We start from the raw sequence: 21517 nt of genomic DNA, 5'->3' as shown, positions 1-21517 counted from the left end.
TTTCATCTATTTCCATTTTGATCTTCATTATTTCCTCCTTCTACTAACTTTGAGCTTAGTTTCTTCTTTTTCTGGTTCCTTGAGGAGTAAAATTAGGTTGTTTATTTGAGATCTTTCTTTTTTCCTAATATAGGCAATTTAATTATAATGTGTCTCAGTATGGGTCTGTTTGGATTCATCTTTTTGAAACTCTCTGGGCTTCCTGGATCTGGATGTCTGTTTCTTTCCCCAGGTTAGGGAAGTTTGCAGCCATTATTTTTTTGAATGAGCTTTCTCCTCCCTTTCTCATTCTCTTCTCCTTCTGGGACTCTTACAATGCGTATCATGAATGGTCTGTTCGATGGTGTCCCATAAGTCACTTAAGCTATCTTCACTCTTTTTTCTTTTTGCTTCTCTTTTTGGATGAATTCCACTGCTCTGTCTTCAAGTTCTTTGACTCTTTCTTCCATTTCATCTAGTCTACTGTTGAATCCTTCTATTGAATTCTTCAGTTCAGTTATTGTATTCTTTAGCTCTATTGTTTCCATTTGGTACTTTCTTATATGTTCTATCTCTTTGTTGAAATTCTCACTTTGTTCATAGATGGTTTTCCTGATCTCATTGATCGTCATTATGACTGTTATATAGAACTCTCTATCAGGTAAATCACTTGTCTCTGCCTCATTAAGATCTGTTTCTGGAATTGTACATTGTTCTTTTGTTCAGAACACATTCCTTTGTTTCTTCACTTCCTTTGACTCTCTGTGTTGTTTTCTGTACATTAGATAAAACAGCCACCTCTCCCAGTCTTGGCAGAGTGGTCTTGTGTAGGAGATGAACCTCATCAGTGAGCCCAGCCCATGCTCCTTCCTGTCTCTTAATCCTTTGATTGTCCAAGCTGCTGTCCTTGTTCTTAGTAGTTGTGGGTGTGCCAACTCACAAAGGGGAAGATCACAGTCAGCACTTAGCTGCAGACTAATTGGAAGCTGGACCCTCAGACAGCAGCTGAGAATGTATGTAAAGTCCCTTACAGGAAGAAACTGGGAGGTGGGCATTTTTGCCTTCTCCCTCTATCCTGGGCCTGGGTGTACAGATGTAATGTGTGTGGGGGGTGGGGGGCCGGGGGGGGTGGAAAAGGGGGTACTCCTGAGTCCATTAAGAACCTCTTGTTTGTTTGCTACCGTCCTGTGGGACTCCTGAATGTAAGCCTCATTGGCTATCAGAGCCCAGTGATATGAGGACCCATCCTTGCAGTGGCAGCCACAAAAGCTGGGGTGCAGGTGTGTGGACAGGCTCCTTCAAGGGAGATACTAGTGACTTGGTGTAGGCAAGAGGGAGAGTGCAGGGGAGTTGTCTGCAGGCTTCGTTCATCTCCAGGGAAAATCACAGTCTACTCCTAGATGTGTGCCAAGTTAGAAGCCTGGCCCTGAGGCAGCTTTTGAAGTTTGCAAATAGACCCCATTCAAGGAAGACTGGGAAATGGGTGTTTTTTGCCTCCTCCTTCTGTGCTGGGCCCTGAGGTGATAGTTCAGGAAGTCCTTGTACCCATTAACAACTGTTTTTTTGTTTCTTATAGTCTGTGGATCTTGCAGATGCAAACCCTGTTGGCTTTCAGAACTAGGTGTTTTGGGGGCCTGTCCTTTGGATGAGAGTCTTAAAAGTGGGGACATTAGATTTAGGGTCCAAATCCTTCACTCCTCAGGGAGAAGCAGGGAGTTTGGGGTTCCCTCCCAATTGTATGGCACTGTGCTGGGGGTGAGGTTTATGGTGTGAGTGTATTTCAACTTTTCCTACCCGTTTTGGTGTGGGTATTTTCTCTTTCACTCAATGTGTAAGAGTTGCTCTGTTGGTTTCTAAATTTCTTTCAGAGGGAATCACTCCATGTGTAGCTATTCATTCAGTGTATCCATGGGATGTTAGGAGTTCAGGAGCCTCCTATGACAATATCTTTAAAGACTGCCTCCCTGATCACTTAATATCCTTTCAAAGAATTGAATTCCATTATGGATTTAGAATATCAGAATATATACATGCAGAATATATGTAACATCTAAGACATAAAAACGCACCACCATCAAATGGCAAACAAATGGCTCATTTAGATAATTCAGTAAGCCAATTTTCAACCAAGCAGTCGTGTTTTTAATGTAGTCAAAATGTCTAATTTGAGAACCTCACCCACAGAGCTGCATGATAATTTAAATAAATTATACATATATGCTTAATTTTAGCTGGAAAAAAGTCATAGAAGCCCATCCTGATATGTCTATTTTTAAATGAGTTTCATTTGTGAAAATGTAAGGAGGTTCCCTATCTTAAAGAAACATCCTGTACATTTTGCATATATGACCCATAGGATTTCCTTTCCTTTTCCAGTCTCAGTTTTTAATTTCCCTATTACTTAATGAAAACATTATTTCTGAGTGAGAAATTACTAAACTGAGAGTTGAATATAAGAGGATGTTCATATACCCTTACTAGCGCAAGCCTCTAAAACAATCTGTAAATCTGGTCTAAAGTGTGAGTGTGATTTATGATCCTTTCATTGATCTGACTTGATAGTGAGTAGGAATCAGGTGATATTATTAATTAGTCAATCGGATAGTATGTTTTTATTATCTTCTACGACACTTTGATGGGCAATTGTGGGACATATAGGCTTCAGCCCTGAACATTTATAATCTGTTTGGAAATGTAAGACGTATTTCCATGAAAACAAAAATGAACAGAGCAAGAGTCAACTAAATATAACTGACAAACACTATTATAAGAAGAAATATAAAAAATAGAGTATTTAAGCCATGCTACACAGAAGTGTGGCTTTACAGATTATTAAAAAGAGGTTTTTGAAGTATAGAGAAAATGAAGAAATAATCATAGTGATCTAGCACAGGTTTATTAAAGAAAAACAAAAGACTAAACTTTTCTTTCTTTTTTGCTTGGGTTACTAGACTGTTAGAAAGTGTGATAGAGCCAGGATATCTGGATTTCTATGAGACATTTGACAAGGTTTCTCATAGTGTACAAATGAAAAAACCAGAAAACTATGGATTTTATGCATGGAAATACACAGCTATTCACATTACTAAGTGGATGAATAAGTGTTAGTCAAAGCATAGTGATCAACACTTCAACACAAAATGGAGGAGTTGTGTGCAGGACAATATTCTCAGCCCTTCTCTCTTCAACATTGTTTCCACAAATTACTGCCATGAGTGATGTAGATGACAGGAGATAAAATTTGCAAATAATCAGAGCTTGGAAGAATAATGAATATATTAGATGAGTGAATTAGGTTCCAAAATATCTGGACAGGCAGGAATAGACAAAACTTAGCAAGGACAATTTTGTCAGGAATAAATTTAAACTTGTGGTCTTGTAGTAACAACACAAAACAAAATCTACCACTCCTTAAAACCAAAAGCAACCAACCAAACAAACTAGAAACTGCAGAATAGAGGAAATGCCTTTTAGCAGCAGCACAAATAGAACAGTCTTAAGGATTTTGTTTGACTATAACCTCAACAGGAGTTAATAGTATGATGGTGTTAATAAAACAGCTGCTGTGATCTTAGACTGTGGCACTGTTTCTCAACCTTTTTTCATTATTCTCCCTCTAAGGATTCCTTTTAGAAATTTTTTCCTAATCATTTCCTCAATGAAACTTTAATGGCACAGATATACTGTATATCTCTTAATGTACTATATCTATATCTGTGCTTTATACATAAAAAGAGTAAGTTTTTTTTCACAAAAATCAATTTTTACCCTCTTGTGGGCAAAACCACCCTCACTGAGAAAGCACAGGCTTTGTTAACAGACACTGTTCTAGAATGAGAGAAGGAAAATTCTATTGTTCCTAGCAGTGTTTAAAATAATGTGTTCACTTCTGAATACCACATTTTAAGACATATTTCAAAACTAGATAGTATTCAGAGAGGAGCAATTAGGCTGGCATGATGTGAAGAATTTTTAAAGGGTAGGGAATAGTTATTCTGGGGAAAATGAAACTAGAGGGGTCCTAATACTTTTCTTCAAATGTACAAGAGGCTATACATGACAAAAGGGATCTAATTATTGAGAAACTGCTTTAGGAAAATGTATTTTGACTAAATATTATAATAAGTTACTTATTCCAAAGTATCCAAAGGTGGAAAGGGTTGTTTCATTAGGAATAATTTTCTTTGTCGCTAGCTGTACCATGTGTGCATGACTCTGTGGTGGGGAACATGGTAAAGAAGATTGAAACCCTAAATGGACAGGATGACCTTAGGATCCGTTTGACTCCTGATTCTGTGATCCTGGGCAGTAGGAGATGAACTGAACTTTGAAGGAAAAGACAGATTTAGATAAGCTTAGAGGATATAATACTCCAAAGTAGACATTCTGGCTTCTTAGACATGGAAATTAGGGCATACAGACTTGGCTTCTGCTAGCTGCTGTGTCCAAAATTCACTGTCCGGCCCCAGCAAGTCACCAACATCCTTACCTTTAATATGTTGGATTTAGAATAGATTACATCTATCTGTTCTAGTTTTAGAAATCTAAGGTCCTATGACTCAGTAATCTATGCTAGGAAGATGCTGTTCTTATCGTCCAATCTTCCCCGTCAGCTCAAGCAATACGCAAAGTACCTATAAATCATAAGCTACCCTACTGAGACCTTGAATTGTCATATGTGACAAAAATCTTGTCTTTTAGAAAGTGTAATCTCAGGGAGAGTAGAGGGAGAGAAACTTCATTGACCTAAAGAAAGTGTTTTATGATAAAAAGTAGATGTTACTGTCATATAAAGACATTGCTAGTTAGAGTCTCCACCATCACCATCTTTCCAGTATTGGGAATTTTTTTATACTTCCAGAACATCACGCCTTTAAGATTTTATGGACAAAGGTGACATTACTGGCCTATGCTGGCATTAAAATAGGTGGGTCAGGGCGGTTAGACAGGGTTCGTAAGAATCTGTTAGTTGAGTTTTTCAAACTTGTCATTGACTAAAGATTCTCAGATGTTTACTCAGTAGAGATCTAAGCATATGCACAGAGTACCTGAAATCAAAAAGTATATTAAAAAAAAGACGAGGATAGAGTTGTGTGGCTTTTGCATTTGTGGGATTGTTATTGAAATTACAACATAAAATTTTAATGTGTGAAGTACCAAAAGTGTTGTTGTTTTCATTTTTATTGTTATTGTTAGTGGTAATCATAGTAGTAATAGTAACAGTAATGTTTGCCAGATTTCCTTACCTCTGTTCCACACCCTGGAGTGTCTGGCAGATCTCCAATACTGACTTACGCTGGGAGGGTTGGGGGTCTACAGCGCAGTAATTGACTATTCTCCATGAACCATTCCTACCCCACTTTAGTCCAACTTTGTTTATGTTTGTCTCCTGTGAGCTCAAATGTGCTTTATTAGCTGAGAAGGCAGAAAAGTTATATGGGACAGGGGAAATTAGGGAGGTCAGGAGGGGCACCATGACATACTGAAAGAAACTCATATGTTGGCATTGTGACCTTGGAAATGTCACTTAACTTCTCTTTCTTTACTGGTAAATTGGAATGACAACAATGGCCCAGTGAATCTTTCGTACATAATTCTTAATCCTTGTTGTGCTTTTGAATCACTGGGAGAGTCCTAACAATAGAGATATCTATCTCCTAACCTAGTTTGTAGGAAAGCTTGGATCTTTGTCCCTTTTTTCTTTAAATCTCTTTAGGTCCTTCAAGGTGCAGCCATGGTTGAGAACCAAAGCTTTATAGTATCGTTGTGAGGACAAAACTGAATAATATTGTCAAAGAGCCCTGAAAGGGGCTATTCAAGTGAGCATTGCCCAAAGGAAAGCATCGTGATATTTCTTCCATAGGATTTTTCTTCCTACTAATGGCAGTGTCTCGGCTGATTGCTATGTTCTGCCCCCTACTAGGAGGAGTCAAGAAAGACAAAACATGCCTAGATGGTTCCACTCAGTTAAGAACCATACTCTCAGATTCTTGGCCTGTCGTAGTCATGGCACCAAAGATGACCAGCCTGCACCTGTGGCTTCCCAAAGGGCCTCACAGGTTCAGAACTACCAGCCTAGTCTCATCCAACCTCACAATTAGATCAGATGCCAAGAGCTGCTCCTGTCTGCACAGAGATAGGGCCAGTATCTATGAAGGTCTCCACCAGTTCCCTACCAAGCTCCAAGCATTCCCCAAAATTGTTCCTTTAGGGTTGGCTAATTTAGGGTCCTCAAGCAATGTTCAAATCTGTGAGTTGGTTAGTGATATAAAGCTGATTGACACTTTTTTTTTAAACTATTTCAGATGTGACAGGGCAAGAGTATCATAGGATTTCATTTTATTATTTAACGTCAACCCTATAAATATTCATAGAAAAATGTCTGGGAGAGATTAAACTTCTGATAAGTATTCAACAGGACAGAGAATAAAGATTAACCTTTTGTATAAAAGATTAACCTTTTGTATATGATAAAAAATTAATATAAAATATAAAATTAGTACCAAAGGCATTTGGCAGAAGAGGTATAGGCTGAATTTTTATGTTGAAGCGACTATATAAGTTCTAATCTTCTATTAAGGAGAACAAAAGATTAACTAGCAAAGAATGTCACTTTCTAAGGTGACAGAGGAGAGAATATATAAGTAACAGGAGTCTTTGTCCAACCAGAAAAGATTCTATAGAGACTCACAATTTTTAAAAAAAGAAAACCATGTTTAATTTACATAGTATAATGACCCAATTTTTATATAAGACTATGTAAGTATTGATAGCTTTCTGGCTTCTAGATTATAACTTTTTATTTATTTTGCTCAATTTAAGCATTCACTGATCACAAGACATTGGACTTGGTATAAAAAACTTGATTCTGTTTAATTTTTGATAATTTCTGTATGATTTATTCATTTATTCCTTCTTTCAACACTAGTAGTGAAAAAAAACGAGACAAAAATGTTGATCTTCTTAGAACTTAAGTTCCAGTAGAAAGAAAGGTAATAAACCAGAGAGATAGAAACCCAGAGAGATGGTTTTATTAAATTGTAGTGTTTCAGATGGTATTATGGCTACTGTGAAAATAAAGCAGGAAAGAAGTAATGGGGTACTGGAGAATAGTTGCTTGGTAAAAATTTACAAAAAAAGAAATTTTATCAGAGATCTCACTGCTAAGTGGATTTTTTTGCAAGGAATTAAAGAGGTAATAGAGAGAGCCATGAAGTTATCTAAGACAAATTTGGAGAAGAGTCCCCCAAAATGGGAAGAGTAAGCGCTGAGTCTTGCAAGGAGAATAGTGTGTTGGTTTCGGGTCCATGGTCACGGTGGGGGTAGATTTTAGGCCATTGTAAGGACTTTGTCAATTACTCTGAAAGAAAGGGGAATAATTGGAGGGTTAAGCCTGAGAAGTAACATGATCTGGCTTTTTCATAGGATGGTTCTGGCTTCTGTGTTGATAATAGCTTGTAGTAAGGTGAGACGCTATCTGGAAACCTGTCAAGAGGCTATTATAATGCTTTAGGGGAGATACGCTGTGGGCGTGGACCAGAGTGGTAGCAGTGGAGGTGGTGCGAAGTATAATGAGCTGACAAGATTTTATGATGGATCTGATGTGGAGTGAAGAGAGAAAAGAGGAAATGATTATTCATAAGATTTTTGTATTTGAACAATCAGAAGCATCAAGTAACCATTTTAGAGATGGAGAAGCCTGTGGAAGCACAACATTTGGGAGAATTTATTAGGTGTTTAGATTTAGATTGCTATGTTTGAGATTACTATCCAACATTCAAAGAGAGATACTATGTGTTCCTTCAAAAAGATGTGTTGAAGTCCTAACTCCTAGTACCTCAGAATGTAACCTTATTCAGAAATAGGGTGGTTGCAGATGCAATTAGTTAATATGAGGAAATACTGGAGTGAGGTAGGCCCCTAATTCAATATGACTGGTGTCCTTATAAGATAACCCTGTGAACACAGAGACATACATGGAGAATGCTGTGTGATGATAAAGGCAGAGATTGGAGTTTCATACCTGTAAGCAAAGGAATGCCAAAGGTTGCTGGCAAAGTACCAGAAGCTAAGAAGAGAGAAGGAAGAACTTTCTTACAGGTTTCAGAGGGATCATGGCCTTGCCAATACCTTGATTATGGATTTACAATCTCCAGAACTGTGAAGTAGTACATTTGTGCTATTTTAGGCCACACAGTTTGTGGTACTTTGTTATGGCAGCCCTAGGAAATGAACACAGAGAGTGAGGTGAGTACTGAGAATTTGCCGTTGGATTCAGCTAGGTGGAGTTATTGGTGAACTAGACAGGAGAAGTTCCAGTGGGAGAGATGCGTTCACATTCTGATTGTAGTGGGTTCAAGAAAAGAAAAAAGATGGCGTGAATTGGGAGCAATAATTATAGGTATATCTTTTAAGCAGTATTTCTGTAAAGGAAGAAGCAAAGAAATGACATCATGGCTGAAGGGAGATATGAGATCAAAGGAAGCATTTTATTTCTTCCTTCCCTTCCTCCCCTTTCTCTCCTTTCCTCCCTTCCTCTCTCCTCCCTTCTCTCTCTCTCCTGCCCTCCTTTTCCTATCCCCCTCTCTGCCTTTCTTTCTTTCTTTCTTTCTTTCTAGACAAAAACATTGCCACATGATCAAATGCTGATGGAAATAATCCATTAGAGAAAAGAAAGTTGAATTTGGAGGAGGGACAGGCAAAAACTGTGGAAGAAATATCCCTGAGAGTCAAAATAAGATCTACTGCAGAAAAGGAGGGGTTGGATTTACATAGGACTAAGGCAGAAAGAAGACACAGTACATGGCCATAGATACGGGGAAGGGAAGTGAATAGATGTCAAAAGAATATATGGAAGATCTTTTCCAATTCCTTCTATTTCTCAATGAAAGGGGAAGCAAGTTTACCTGCAAAGACAAAGGACAGTGGTAAGGTTCTTACATATTTAAGGACAGAAGAAAAGTTAGGACATGGTCATTTAGGAGTATGGGAAAGTTCCAGAGAGATATAGTAGGATTACAGGTCTACTCTAAATGTCCTCTTGAAGTTGATGGTTATGAGTTGAGAGAGACCAGTAAGCAAATTATTTTGTGTTTTCTTATTGTGAGAAATGTATGTTTTAATTAATTGCTTAATTAATGTTGTTATGCATACCAGTACTTTTATGGTTCTAAGGAAACTTAAATTAAGAAAGCAATAGTCTAGGGGCTGGCCCTGTGGCCGAGCGGTTAAGTTCGCGCGCTCCGCTGCAGGCGGCCCAGTGTTTCGTTGGTTCGAATCCTGGGCGCGGACATGACACTGCTCATCAAACCACGATGAGGCAGCGTCCCACATGCCACAACTAGATGGACACACAACGAAGGATATACAACTATGTACCGGGGGGCTTTGGGGAGAAAAAGGAAAAAATAAAATCTTTAAAAAAAAAAAAAAAGAAAGCAATAGTCTAACAGCATAATTTTTGGAGAATATCTTTTTCCTGTGAATAGAATTGCCAGGTAAAATATAGGACACCCTGTTAAATTTAAATTTTAGATTCACAATGAATAAGTTTTAGCATATGTTCCTACTTGCTAAAGTTCATAAATTTTCCATTTGCAAACGTGGGGGTCACTTGTGGTGGCTACACTCTTACTCGTTTCCTGATGTGTGCAATTAGTGGGCAATGCAGCATGTTTTGAAGCTGTGTAACGTTCACAAACTAATTTCTGGGCTGAATTGTAAATCTGCCAAATGTTGATTCAACTATTTAACATTTTCACTGAGAAATAATAAGAAATGTTGATGCATTTAAATATCTTACCTGGCTGCTCTTGCCATCTCTCTGGGAACATTCATCCTGTTGGCAGGCTCTCAGCAATTTTTCCGTTAATCTCTTCAGTGATAAAGTCTGCGTTAACAACCTTCAGGGTAATAAAAGTTAGCTCTCTAGCAATGGTAGCCAAGGACTACATAGTTTTTCTTTTGGTGCATTTATCTAAGCTCTGGGGACAAAGCAGTGTCCTTATATCAAAAAAATATATGTATATACTGATTCTGTTGGTCCTTAATAATAATAATTATAGTTATGATTTGGTCAGTATTTATTTTGTACAAGGCACTGTACTGAACATTTAACATACTAAATTCTAACAAAAACATAATAGGAACTCATGAATCCATTCAATAAATATTGGTTGCACCAGACCTTGGAAATAGTAGTAAATAAAAGATACCAAAATCCCTGACTCCATTAAGCTAACATTTAATGGGCAAAAGACCACCAAAAATAAGTAAATAAGATGTTAGATGGTGAGAAATGCTTTGAGAAAAATAACGCTGAAAATAGGGACAAGGGATAATGGGAGTAGAGATCCATTTTAGATAGGCAGCTCAAGGAAGACTTTATTGACATTTGAGCAAAAACCTGAAGGTCGTAAAAAGGTGATACATGTGGTCATTTAAGAAAAAAAACATTCCAGGGAGAGGGAACAGCAAGTGAAAAGGCCCTACGGGGAAAAACATGGCTGGCATGTTGAATCCATAGCCAAGATACTTGGAGTAGAGTGAGCAAAGGCGAAATGAGGAAAAGATTAGGTCAAATGGAGGAGGTGGTACCTACTCTGAATGAAATGGGAAGACACTGGAGGTGTTGAATAGATCAATCCCCTGATTTAACTTCAGTTTTGAAAAGATCACTCTGGCAGTTAAGAACAGGCTGCTGGAGATGAGGTGAGGAGGCAGAAAGACCGAACTGAAGGCTGTGTTAACAATCGGGGGCAGGGGTGTGTGTGTGTGTGTGTGTGTAATAATCCAGGGTGGGAGCAGGCAGATGAGAGAGTGAGAAGTGTTGGATGCTGGAAATAATTTGAGAGTAGAGCTGTCAGGCTTGTTGGTTTATGGGGTAAGGAGTATAAAAGAGAGAGGTAAGGCTGACTCCAAAGTTTTTGACCCAAGCAACTGGAGGGCCAGCAGTTGCCAATAACTGAAATAAGGAAGACTGCAGGAGGAGCCTGTTTGTCAGGGAACATCAGGAATTTTGTTTTGGCCAGGATGAATTTAAATTCCCGTTAAAGACTCAAGTAGAGATCTTCAGTGGGTAGTTGGACATATAAATCTGGAGAATGCGCTGCAGATATAAATTTGGGACTTTAATTTAAAGCCATAATATTGGTTATTATCAAGAAATTAGTGAGAGTAGATAGACAAAAGTTTAGATCCAAGAACTGAGCCCTGCGGCAACCCAATGGTGAGTGAGAAGATGAGGAAGAGCAAACAAATGAGACTGGGGAGAAGCAAGCGACCGCAAAGCCAATGAGAGACAGAAGCTTCATTCGAACCCAGGCTGTGGGGTGCCTATAATTCCTATGGCCTTAAACACAGCCATGTTTTGTTATTTGTGATTATTAATCTGTATTATTTCAAAACCCTAATCCATTTCTAGAAAAAAAAAATGCTAATGGGTACTCAAGTTACCTGAATGAGTTAACACTCCCCCAAAAGACGGAAAGATGAGAAGAAAAGTAATGGATATTAAGAGCTTTATTTTGTATGTCAAACATTATGCCTGGTCCATTATAGATCATCTCATTTAATCCTCATTTTAGGTATTATATTCCCCATTTGGCAGAAAAAGGATTTGAGGCCAGCAGAGTTTAACTACTTTCTCCAGTTCACTTACTTTTCAGGCAGCAGAGGTGGAATTTCTATCCAATTCTGTCTGATATTTTCTACTGTTTTACATTTCATCATCCATACCATCCTGATTCCAACTAAGAGAAAATTACTGCTGCACAAAGTAACATTGAAAAGTATAACAGATATCTGCAGTAACTGTTTTCCAGAAAAGGAAAATTCTTCATGTGGTTATTTCTTGTATCATCCTAAATAAAGCCAGCATCATATAACTACATTACAGTTCACATCATAAATAAGACACGCTTGAATTCTAAATTTAGAAAAAATTTTGTATGCATTCACATTGTCTTATGAGGGCCCCGTTATGACTAACCACATAATTCTGAGACGGCGAGTTGGTCACTGATCGTTGCAAGGCTCAATCCCATAACCTCGCCTCACTCTCACAGCTTGGAGAGCTACAAGATTTTGAAGATTGTCCCTAAGGGATTACGGAGGCCGCAGCCTCTAATCCAGCCCCTGATTTTACAAAGGAATAAATGGAGGTCGAGAGAGAGAGAAAATGATTTGTTAGTCACATGCTGACAAGTAACAGAGACTGAACTCAAGCTTAGGTCTTCCGACAAGTTACCCAGAGTAAGGTGAAAGGTGTAAAAAAAATCAAAACCAAAACCCAAACAGTAATGCCTCTCTCCCTATTCATCAGATGAATTAATGTAAATTGAAAGAGAAACCCATCTGCATGATGAGTATACACATCTCCATCTTTGTTTTATATTACAGTTACTCACTGCCAAAATTCCTGATTGGATTTGCTTCCAACAATTGGCAGAAAAAGAAGGATAGGGACTCGAATGTAAATATTTCAGCTGTGATGTTGCCGTCGGCAATTTTCCTCCCAAAACTGTTAATAACCATGGTCTGATTGCATACTGTCTCTGCCATACAATAGCTTTGTAATGATTTGAAGGAAAGAATAAAACAGTAATCTGACTTTCAGGTAGCAAAATTGTGGAGATATTTTTTAGCATTATTTGGTGACTAGGACTGCCGTATGTTATGTTATTGATAAACGGGCAGAAGTCTATATTCAATTAATAAAATAGAATTTATAAAGAAATAGGTATGCAGTGGTTCATAAAGACTAAAATATGCAAGTGTATAGGTCAATAGTACAGGGCCAGATGTGAGAGGAATTGCAAAGATTACAGCTGCTGGAGAAGGACACAAATGAAGGAAAGGACCTCCTGAAATGAGAAGTTGATGATTTGTCATTTGCTTCAAAATATAGTGGTCATCTTTACAAGATTTACTGTGCATACTAGTGGCTGTATATGATGCCCGTGGATAATGATGGGTTGGCATGATGGCTATATCTAATTCTGGCACCCTAACATCTAAACAAACAGGTAAACAAACAAAATCTCCTTTACGAGGAAAGTTTCTTTGAGGCAGGGCAAGATCAAAACTCAAAATTTGCTATCTAAAACCTATGGAGAATATTAATCTTTTCAATAAAGTTGGCAGCCAAATCAAGGCTAAAAATGTCAAAATATAGCCTGGGCCCTCTCTTGGCATCAGATCCAGGCAGAGACTATCTTACTCCTTAGCATGCAGGTGCCTCATGCCTTCCCTTAAGAGAGAGTAAAGAAAATCTTCTCATTAAAACTGGCACTGCACCAGAAACACTGACCTCTGCTCAGAAAAAAGCTTCAAAATCTCTTGCTGAGGTTTTTGAGTAAACGGGTGAGCGTAAGAAGTATGGGAGAAATACGGATTATCTTTTAAAAGCTTCTAAAAAGATAATTTTGGCAGGAAACTTTTACATTTGTCTGCACAACATTTGTTTGCTCTTGGGAAGTGGCTAAATTGCAAGCTAAAAGGATTTTTTTTCCTTTCTTGCTCTTTCCTTCTCTCCTTCCTTTCCTCCCCCCGCCCTCCTTTGCTCCCTTCTCCCGCCTCTTTTTCTCTCTCTCTCATCTGAATTATTAGAGCTCCTGAAGCAGTGGAAAGCCCAGATCTAGCAGACTTGGCACAGCATTATTTCTTATCTATTATATCCAAATATTGTGGGTAACGGTGATCCAAATGCTTTACGCATCTGCCAAATCGTCCTACTCCGGGGAGAAAATAAAAAAGTAAATGTTTATTGCGCGTTGATAAAATGCCTGCTGGTGGCCGACTTTCAGCGTTAGAAAGGGTGTCGGTCTTTATCTAGACCAGCCTGTCCTCTCTGCCCCTGGGCCTGAGCTCCTTCCCAAAGACCCTGTCCTGGGCTCAAACTCCTCAGCCACTGGAACTTCACTCCTGAAGCAGCTGCTTCTACTTCACCTGCCTTTCTCATGGCTACAGAAATCTTCACTCTTTCCAGCTGAAATCGCCTCCTCGCAGCTTCTGCGTATTAGTGTAGTTCTTCTCCCCGAAGCTACATAACATTAAAGTCTAATTCCTTTTCCATAGCACAACTATTAAAGTATTGAAGTAACAGTTATTTGCTGCTGCCTGTCTTATTTAGGCAGAATACCTTCAATGATCAAACTCTTCCGCATATTTCAGAGATTCTGGACCCTTTGCTGTGCTGCTCACTTTCCTTTGGACATGACTCAGATTCCCTGTTCAAAAACTCTGCCACTTTGTAGCTGCTTAACCTTGGTTAAATGACTTAATTTCTCTGTGCCTTTATTTCCTCATCAGAGCATTGAAAATAATAGCAGTCCCTGCCATCTGTGTACTATAATTCATGCAAAATAATGAAAACAAAAAGCATCAGTTAGTACTCAATAGATGTTTACCACTGCTATTCCTAGTCCTATGGCAGATATGAGGCACATCTTCTCTGCTTGCGTTATTATACTTCTACTCATGAATACCGTTTGCCTTTATGTGAGTCCTAACCTTCTGTTGGATGGAATTGAGCCTAAACTTAGGCAATACTTGTACAACTTTTATATACTTTCTGCCATTTACATATATATCACTACTCCTAAAATTGTACAGTTATCTTTCGAACTCAAGAAAAATATTGGGGTTTCGATGCTCCTTGGCAATTCTTCTATAATTCCCAATCAGTTCTCTCCCTCAGATTCTCTGTACTCATTCTACTCCCTAAACCTTGGATTTTAGCGGTGCTTCCTCACTATCAGAACTCTCCGCCTTCAAGGAGAAAATTGAAGCCATTAGACCAGAACTGCCTCCTTTAGCTAGCCTCAAATCATACTGCATCCATGTTCATGCTTTCTTCCATTCTGCACATTATTCTGGAATTTTCTTCCTCAAAGAGCAAAATTCAAGTTAATTCTTCCAACTGCCCTGCTTCCATCCCAGGTACCATGCTATATTTTAATAATTATCATTTGTCTCTCTTTTAGTTTCACCATATTTCTCTCTTCTAGATTCTCCTCACTTTAGAACTAAAGTGTTCACATTTCTTTCTTCTTAAAAAAAAATCTGTCCTTTATGCTTCAAAAAAGAGCAGGAAACATCATTTTAATCAAGGTTGCAAATGTTTTTAAGCAGTAACTGTACTTGTTTTTACTTTTCATCCTACCTCCCATCCACTCCTTAATCTCGTATAACCAAATGTCTACCTTATCCTCTATTGAAACTTTTGCAACCTTTGGCAACTGTTGTTCTCCTTCTATGAACTCCTTCTGTAAACGCTCTTTTCTGCTGGCACCCTTTATGCCACACACTCTTGGTTTTCCTCCTAAATCTCTGGCCGTTTCCTATGTTTCCTTTAATCTGCTTTGTGGATGTTTTTCCACTGCCGGTTTTGTGTATGTGTGTGTGTGGAAAACTGGCCCTGAACAAACATCTGTTCCAATCTTCTTCATTTTGCTTGAGGAAGATTGTCACTGAGCTAACATCTGTGTCAGTCTTCCTCTATTTTATGTGGGATGCTGCCACGGCATGGCTTGACAAGCTATGCTAGGCCCGGGTTCTGAACTTGAGAATCCCATGCTGTCGAAGCGGAGCTTAAGAACTTACCCACTATGCCACTAGGCTGGCCCTTTTCTACTGCCAGTTTTAATGTTCTTTTAAATTTTGTCCTGGACTCTTCTCTCAAAGTGAAGTCCACACCCTCCCAGGCAAGCTCATCCATTCCTGTGACTTAAAAACCCAGCTATATACAAATGGATCTCAAATATATATCTCCCTGGATTTTTCTCCTGGAATTTTCTGGATTTTTCTCCTGGAATTACTCAATAGTCAACATATCCAGAGGAGAGCTTGTCATGGTCTTTTCCAATCTCACCATGCAGCATGTACTTTTTTCTCTGTTACTTCTCAGTGAGTGGTATCTGTGTTTGGCTGGTTTCCCCCAAAAAAAGGCTGAGATCGTCTTTACCTTTCTCCAATCAATTTTTTTGGATACAACTAGAATAATTCTTGTAATGCACAAATCTTAAACTGTCAATGTGCTCCAGAAAATTTTTCAGTGGCTCTGTATTACACCTAGGGTGAATTTAGAATAAGAGTCACTTGTCCCCAATCTTTAGGTAGCATTCACATGTTTAACTCTTTGTTAAAGATCCTGGCTGCAATTTACAGAACTATCTTGGGCAAATTCTTTCTATAGGATGGTATGAGTCATTAAAATCTGAACTCAAGAGAAACTCCATGACATTAATTCTTTCTTTCTGATGTTTGTCCTACCCTCTTCTGTTGGACACTCCTTCACCATGGAAGGCCAGAGTGGTTTCCCACAGAGCTTTTGAATGGCATCAGTCCCTGTGGGCAGCATGGGGGTGTCCCAACCCCAGATCAATGGAATCAAAATCTCTGGGAGATGGACTCAGGCAAAAATCTTTTGTAAAAGCTCTTCTGGTGATTGTAACAACCTGCCAGGGTTTAAAACCACTGGTTGAGAATTGCTAGGCTAGAGAAGGATGCGTAAAAGCAAAGTCAATGAGATGGAAACATGGGATTTAAGGAGAGATGGAAGAACCACATCAAAGATAAAACTTTTTCAACCTTTGTGGTGTTAGCCACCTCAAATTTTTATAAGGTGCTCGCATCTTTGGACCTGGCCAGGGATGGCGTAATTTAGCCTTGTAAATCCTACACAGACAGTTAGTTTATTTGCTTGCCATTTCTCTGAGCTTATTAACATTTCACCATTGGTTTTTAAACAGCATATACTTTTCTTCTCATTTTTAAACTTATATAGAGTTCTTATGAACTCTATCTCAGCTACTCTTCAAAATTATTCAAATGTTAACTACAAGCTGAAGCTTTTCACAGTCTTCCTTTCCCCAAGTTCGGTTAATTAATGAATCCATCCTGCCTGTGCTCAAAGCACCTTAAACAATTATCTGTTTGTACCTGCTTTCCTGGGTTTTGATTTGTGTGTGTGTGTGTGTGTGTGGTTTGCATATCAGTTTATCTCTCTGGACTGTGAGATCCTTGAAAGCAGAAAGTGCCTGGTACATAACAAGTGTTCAATAAATATTTCTGGACTAAGTGATTAGGTGAATAGATAATGTGTACTTTGACCATGTCGGCTTATGGTATATGCAACTTTTACAGCCTTATCTTTGGTTTTACAAGATCTATTCGTTATTTTACCAGAACATGAATTGAGCACATCTTACATGTGAGGTCCTGTGCTTGGTGCTTATGTCCATCTCAGTTTTGTCCATTTTATATATGAACTTCTTATGGAGTTTGATGTGTAGCCATCTTATTCTTATTTTTTATATTTTCCTCCTTATGATCACAGAATTTATTTTGAAAGCCTTCAAACCCTCTCAATCTGTCATATTTTATACAATTTGAAGCCATGGAATTATACCTACCTTTCTTGAAACTTTTTGGAATCTCCTATTTCCATGTTTCTGGCTATTACAAACTCTAAAGGAGCAAGGTAACTTTGCTCAGGGTTTCCACTGTTTCAGTCAAAAATTCTTTCTGGTTGATTAGCATGAGACTAGAAAAGCACTTCTCTTGTACTGCCTTTGCATCTGAGAAAGATTTGGCAAGGATCCTTTATTCCAATGGGAACCCAGTGATTGAAGCTCAGGTCACTGATCCAGTTGCAGAGTCTCACTCAAGAAGCCATATCCCTTTCCTCATTCTTGCTTGACAGTTTAGAGTACACTCAAATAACATCACTTATTTTCCTCTCTCCTTCTATCTTTAAAAATGCATGGCTTTGTAGCAATTGAACAACAACTCTCCATTTCCCTCTCCCAGTTATGCAAGTTATAAATTAATTCTAAAGGTCTGTTGTATAGAAGAGAGCCTATAGTCAACAATAGTTTATTTTGTACTTAAAAATTTGTTGAGGGTAGATCTCATGTTGTATTCTTACCAAACACACAAAAGCAAGAGACGCAAAGAAACTTTTGGATGTGATGGATATGCCTATCACCTTGATTGGGATGATCGTTTCATTGATGTACACATATATCCAAACTCAACAAATTGTGTACATTAAATATGTACAGTTTTTTGTATATCAATTATACATTAGCAAAGCTATTTTTAAAAGGATGTTGCTTCATACACGTAGGAGGTATTTAAAAAAACATATGGACCAGCCCCGTGGTGTAGCAGTTAAGTTCGTGCACTCCGCTTCCACAGCCTGAGGTTCACTAGTTTGGATCCTGGGCACAGATCCAAAGCCACCACTTATCAAGCTATGCTGTGGCAGGCATCCCACATATAAAGTAGAGGAAGATGGGCGCAGATGTTAGCTCAGGGTCAATCTTCCTCAAAAAAAAAACAAAGTAGATGGCTTTAGCAAACTACTAACCCAAGATTTGTGTATTTCTGCAGAGGCAGATAGTCACTGACAACCTTCTGACTTTCTCCCCAGCCCAAACAAAAAAACCATGCACACACACACAAAGTCAGTACTTTTATAACACAGTCAAGCCTTCTATTTTTGTGCTCGATGTTGGTTTCATTCCAACAATACTCTGTGATAGTTATATATTTAATTTAACTCTTTGTGCTAAAATCTCATTTTTTGTTTTTACTGATTCATCGATGGTGCTTTGGTACACACACACACACGTATCCATATGAATGTTTTAAATAGATGCCCTATTTTCTCATATCGATTTTTTTCATCCTGGATTAGTTTATTAGTTTTCTTCTAGTGCCATAACATTATCTGTGTTTGCTCTCTTACGCTAGACCATTTCTGTTTCCTTCTCCAGTTTCAATTTATAGTCCCTATACAGATTTATAGGTTTAATGCAATTCCTTAGAAATCCTAGCAAGTTTTTGTAGGCATAGATACACTTATTTTAAATTTATATAGAAAGGCACAAGCCTTAAAATAACTAAAAGACTCTAAGAAAAGGAGAATAAAGCAGAAGGAATAACTCTACCTGATATTAAGTTTTTCCCTATAGCTACAACAATCAAGACAGTGTGGCACTGGGAAAGAGATAGACACATAGATCAATGGAACAGAATATAGGATCCAGAAATAGACCTACACAAATATGCTCACCCAATTTTTGACAAAGGTGTAAAACGAATTCAATCTGGGGATGATAGCCTTTTCAACAAATGGGGCTATAGCAATTTGGCATTCACAGGCAAAAAATGAATCTTGAACTAAGTCTCACACTATACATGAAAATAAACTCAAAATGGATCATGGCCAAATGCAAATAAAATTTTTAGAAAAAAGTAGTAGAAAATTTGGGGGATCTAAGGCTAGTCAAAGAGTTCTTATAATTAATGCCACAATCATGAACCATAAATGAAAAATTGATAAATTGGACCAAACAAAATTAAAAACTTTTACTCTGTAAAAGCCCACATGCGAAAGATAAAAACGCAAGAATGATAGAAAATTGAAGTACACACATATCATAGAATACTACTCAGTAATAAAAATAAATGAACTATGATACACATAAAAAATTTAATGACTCTCCAGGGAATTATGCTGTGTAAACAAACCCCAATCCCAAAAAGTTATATACTGTATGATTCCACTTATATAATATTTTGCAATAATAAAACTTAGAAATGGAGGACAAATTAGTGGTTTTGTGGAGGAGTATATAACCATATATATATGGTTATAAAAAGGCAACAGGAAAGATTCTTGTGGTGTTGGAACTGTTCAGTACTTTGACTGTGGTGGTTAATGCATAAACCTACACAAGTAACAAAATTATATAGAGCTTAACACACACATCCCCACTCCCACACACAAAGAGTACAAGTAAAATTGGGGAAATCTGAATAAGATCTGTGGATTACATCATTGTCAATATTCTGGTAGTACAGTTTTACAAAATGTTAGCATAGGAGGAAAGTTGACAAAGTGTACAGGGACGTCTCTGTATTATTTCTTACAACTACATGTGCATTTAAAAGATTTCAATTAAAATTTATTTTAGATAATAGTATAGTATTATATTGCATGAACACACCATAATTTTGTCATTTTCTTTTTGTGGAGCAGTTGAAATATACTCTACTGGGGCTAATATACCTATTATACTTTCTTCTTTGTGTACAACTTATTTGAATGTACCATGGTTTGGGAATAAAAGAAGTCTTTGATAGTAGAAAAATAAACGTAACCAAAGTAGAATAAAGACAATAGGATATGTATCCTTTTTACAATGGTCAATTTTGAATTTGTAAAAACAGATAGCAAGTGCTTGTAATTGTCAATGAGATGAATGAATAAAGACTGATTTACAGCAGAGAAAACTTAGGATAAAGTATTTATTATATCCCTTTAAGTGTTAAAAATAGATGAAAAAATAGAGCAACAAACATGGGAAATTGTCAACTAGTTATAAAAGGAGATAGTTTAGACTAGATACCCATTCTACCTACATAGTTTGGTAATAATGATGTCAACTCTATGAGAAATAAGAAGATGCCTGTAAATAGTCTCATTTAGAATTTGTGATGCAAATGTAGCTATGCTTACAAAATTTTCAAGTTCCAAACCAAGTGTTGACAAGGAATAGATTCATTTAAGGAATGAGCATTTGAGTATATTAACATCGTGCTCTGAGTTACAAACAAGGTCACCAATTACCAGAGGAATAAAGTTGCTATCTTCATGTCCGAGGCTAGACATATTGCATTCAGATCAGCATAGAGTTAAGAAAGAAAATATTTTCTACTTAGAAATAAAATTTTGTTTGGATATGAGGATAAAGTGGACTCCCAATTGATATTGGTAGGATTTACAAGTTTATCTTGTAAATTATATGATTACTGTTGTTTTAAATCACTAAGCTTTTGGATGATTTATTATTCTCCATTAGCTAACTGGAACACCTGTGGTTTAGTTTTATCATCTGATCTTTGTTATCACTAGATCTCTACCTACCTATCTATCTATCCATCAATATCTATCTATCTGTCTATCTGTCTATCTATCTATCTATCTATCTATCTATCTAAGCTTCTGTTTATATGTAAGATTTGAGAAGGTCTTTTCATGGTCTGCTTAATGAGCTGGGTGTAGGCACAGTTTGTTTCATGAATAATTACCAGAACTTGTCTGGGTATGGCCCTGGGATTCTAAAACAGGTCCTTCAACAACTGAGGTATTGACTTTTTTCATGTTATTGGAGAAATCCTGCAAGGATATGACTGCAGAAATAATAAATCAAGTACTAATAGTATGCTAATAAAATTTTCCTTGCCCCTTATTCTCTAATCCATGTACACAAAAGCTTACTGTTAACTGTAGGCTTTCAAAGTATTTCAGGAGTGTTTATTATATGTACTTTTGAAAATGGCAGGCATTTATATTTATCACGCTGTTTGGAAATATTTCTAGCCAAAGGAATAGTTGAGCTCAGGTGAACACACAGGCACTTGCATTACAGTTATAATACACTGAATAACAGTGGTAGGTTAAGTGCATTGTAGAAAATTGAAAAGTGCAGATATGCCAGTGCCCAATATCTTGGCAGCCATTCAG

The 21517-nt window shown here is 37.6% G+C and overlaps 1 protein-coding gene across 23 annotated transcripts in view; it reads left to right on the top strand.

Annotated features, from left to right (window-relative positions):
* The window catches only part of CTNNA3 (catenin alpha 3), a 1517748-nt gene that overhangs the window by 917655 nt on the left and 578576 nt on the right, over positions 1-21517 (top strand). The gene's annotated exons all lie outside the window — the stretch shown is intronic.

Source organism: Equus przewalskii, chromosome 1, assembly GCF_037783145.1.
Source record: "Equus przewalskii isolate Varuska chromosome 1, EquPr2, whole genome shotgun sequence".
NCBI lineage: Eukaryota > Metazoa > Chordata > Mammalia > Perissodactyla > Equidae > Equus > Equus przewalskii.
This window is presented reverse-complemented; position numbering and strand designations above follow the sequence as displayed.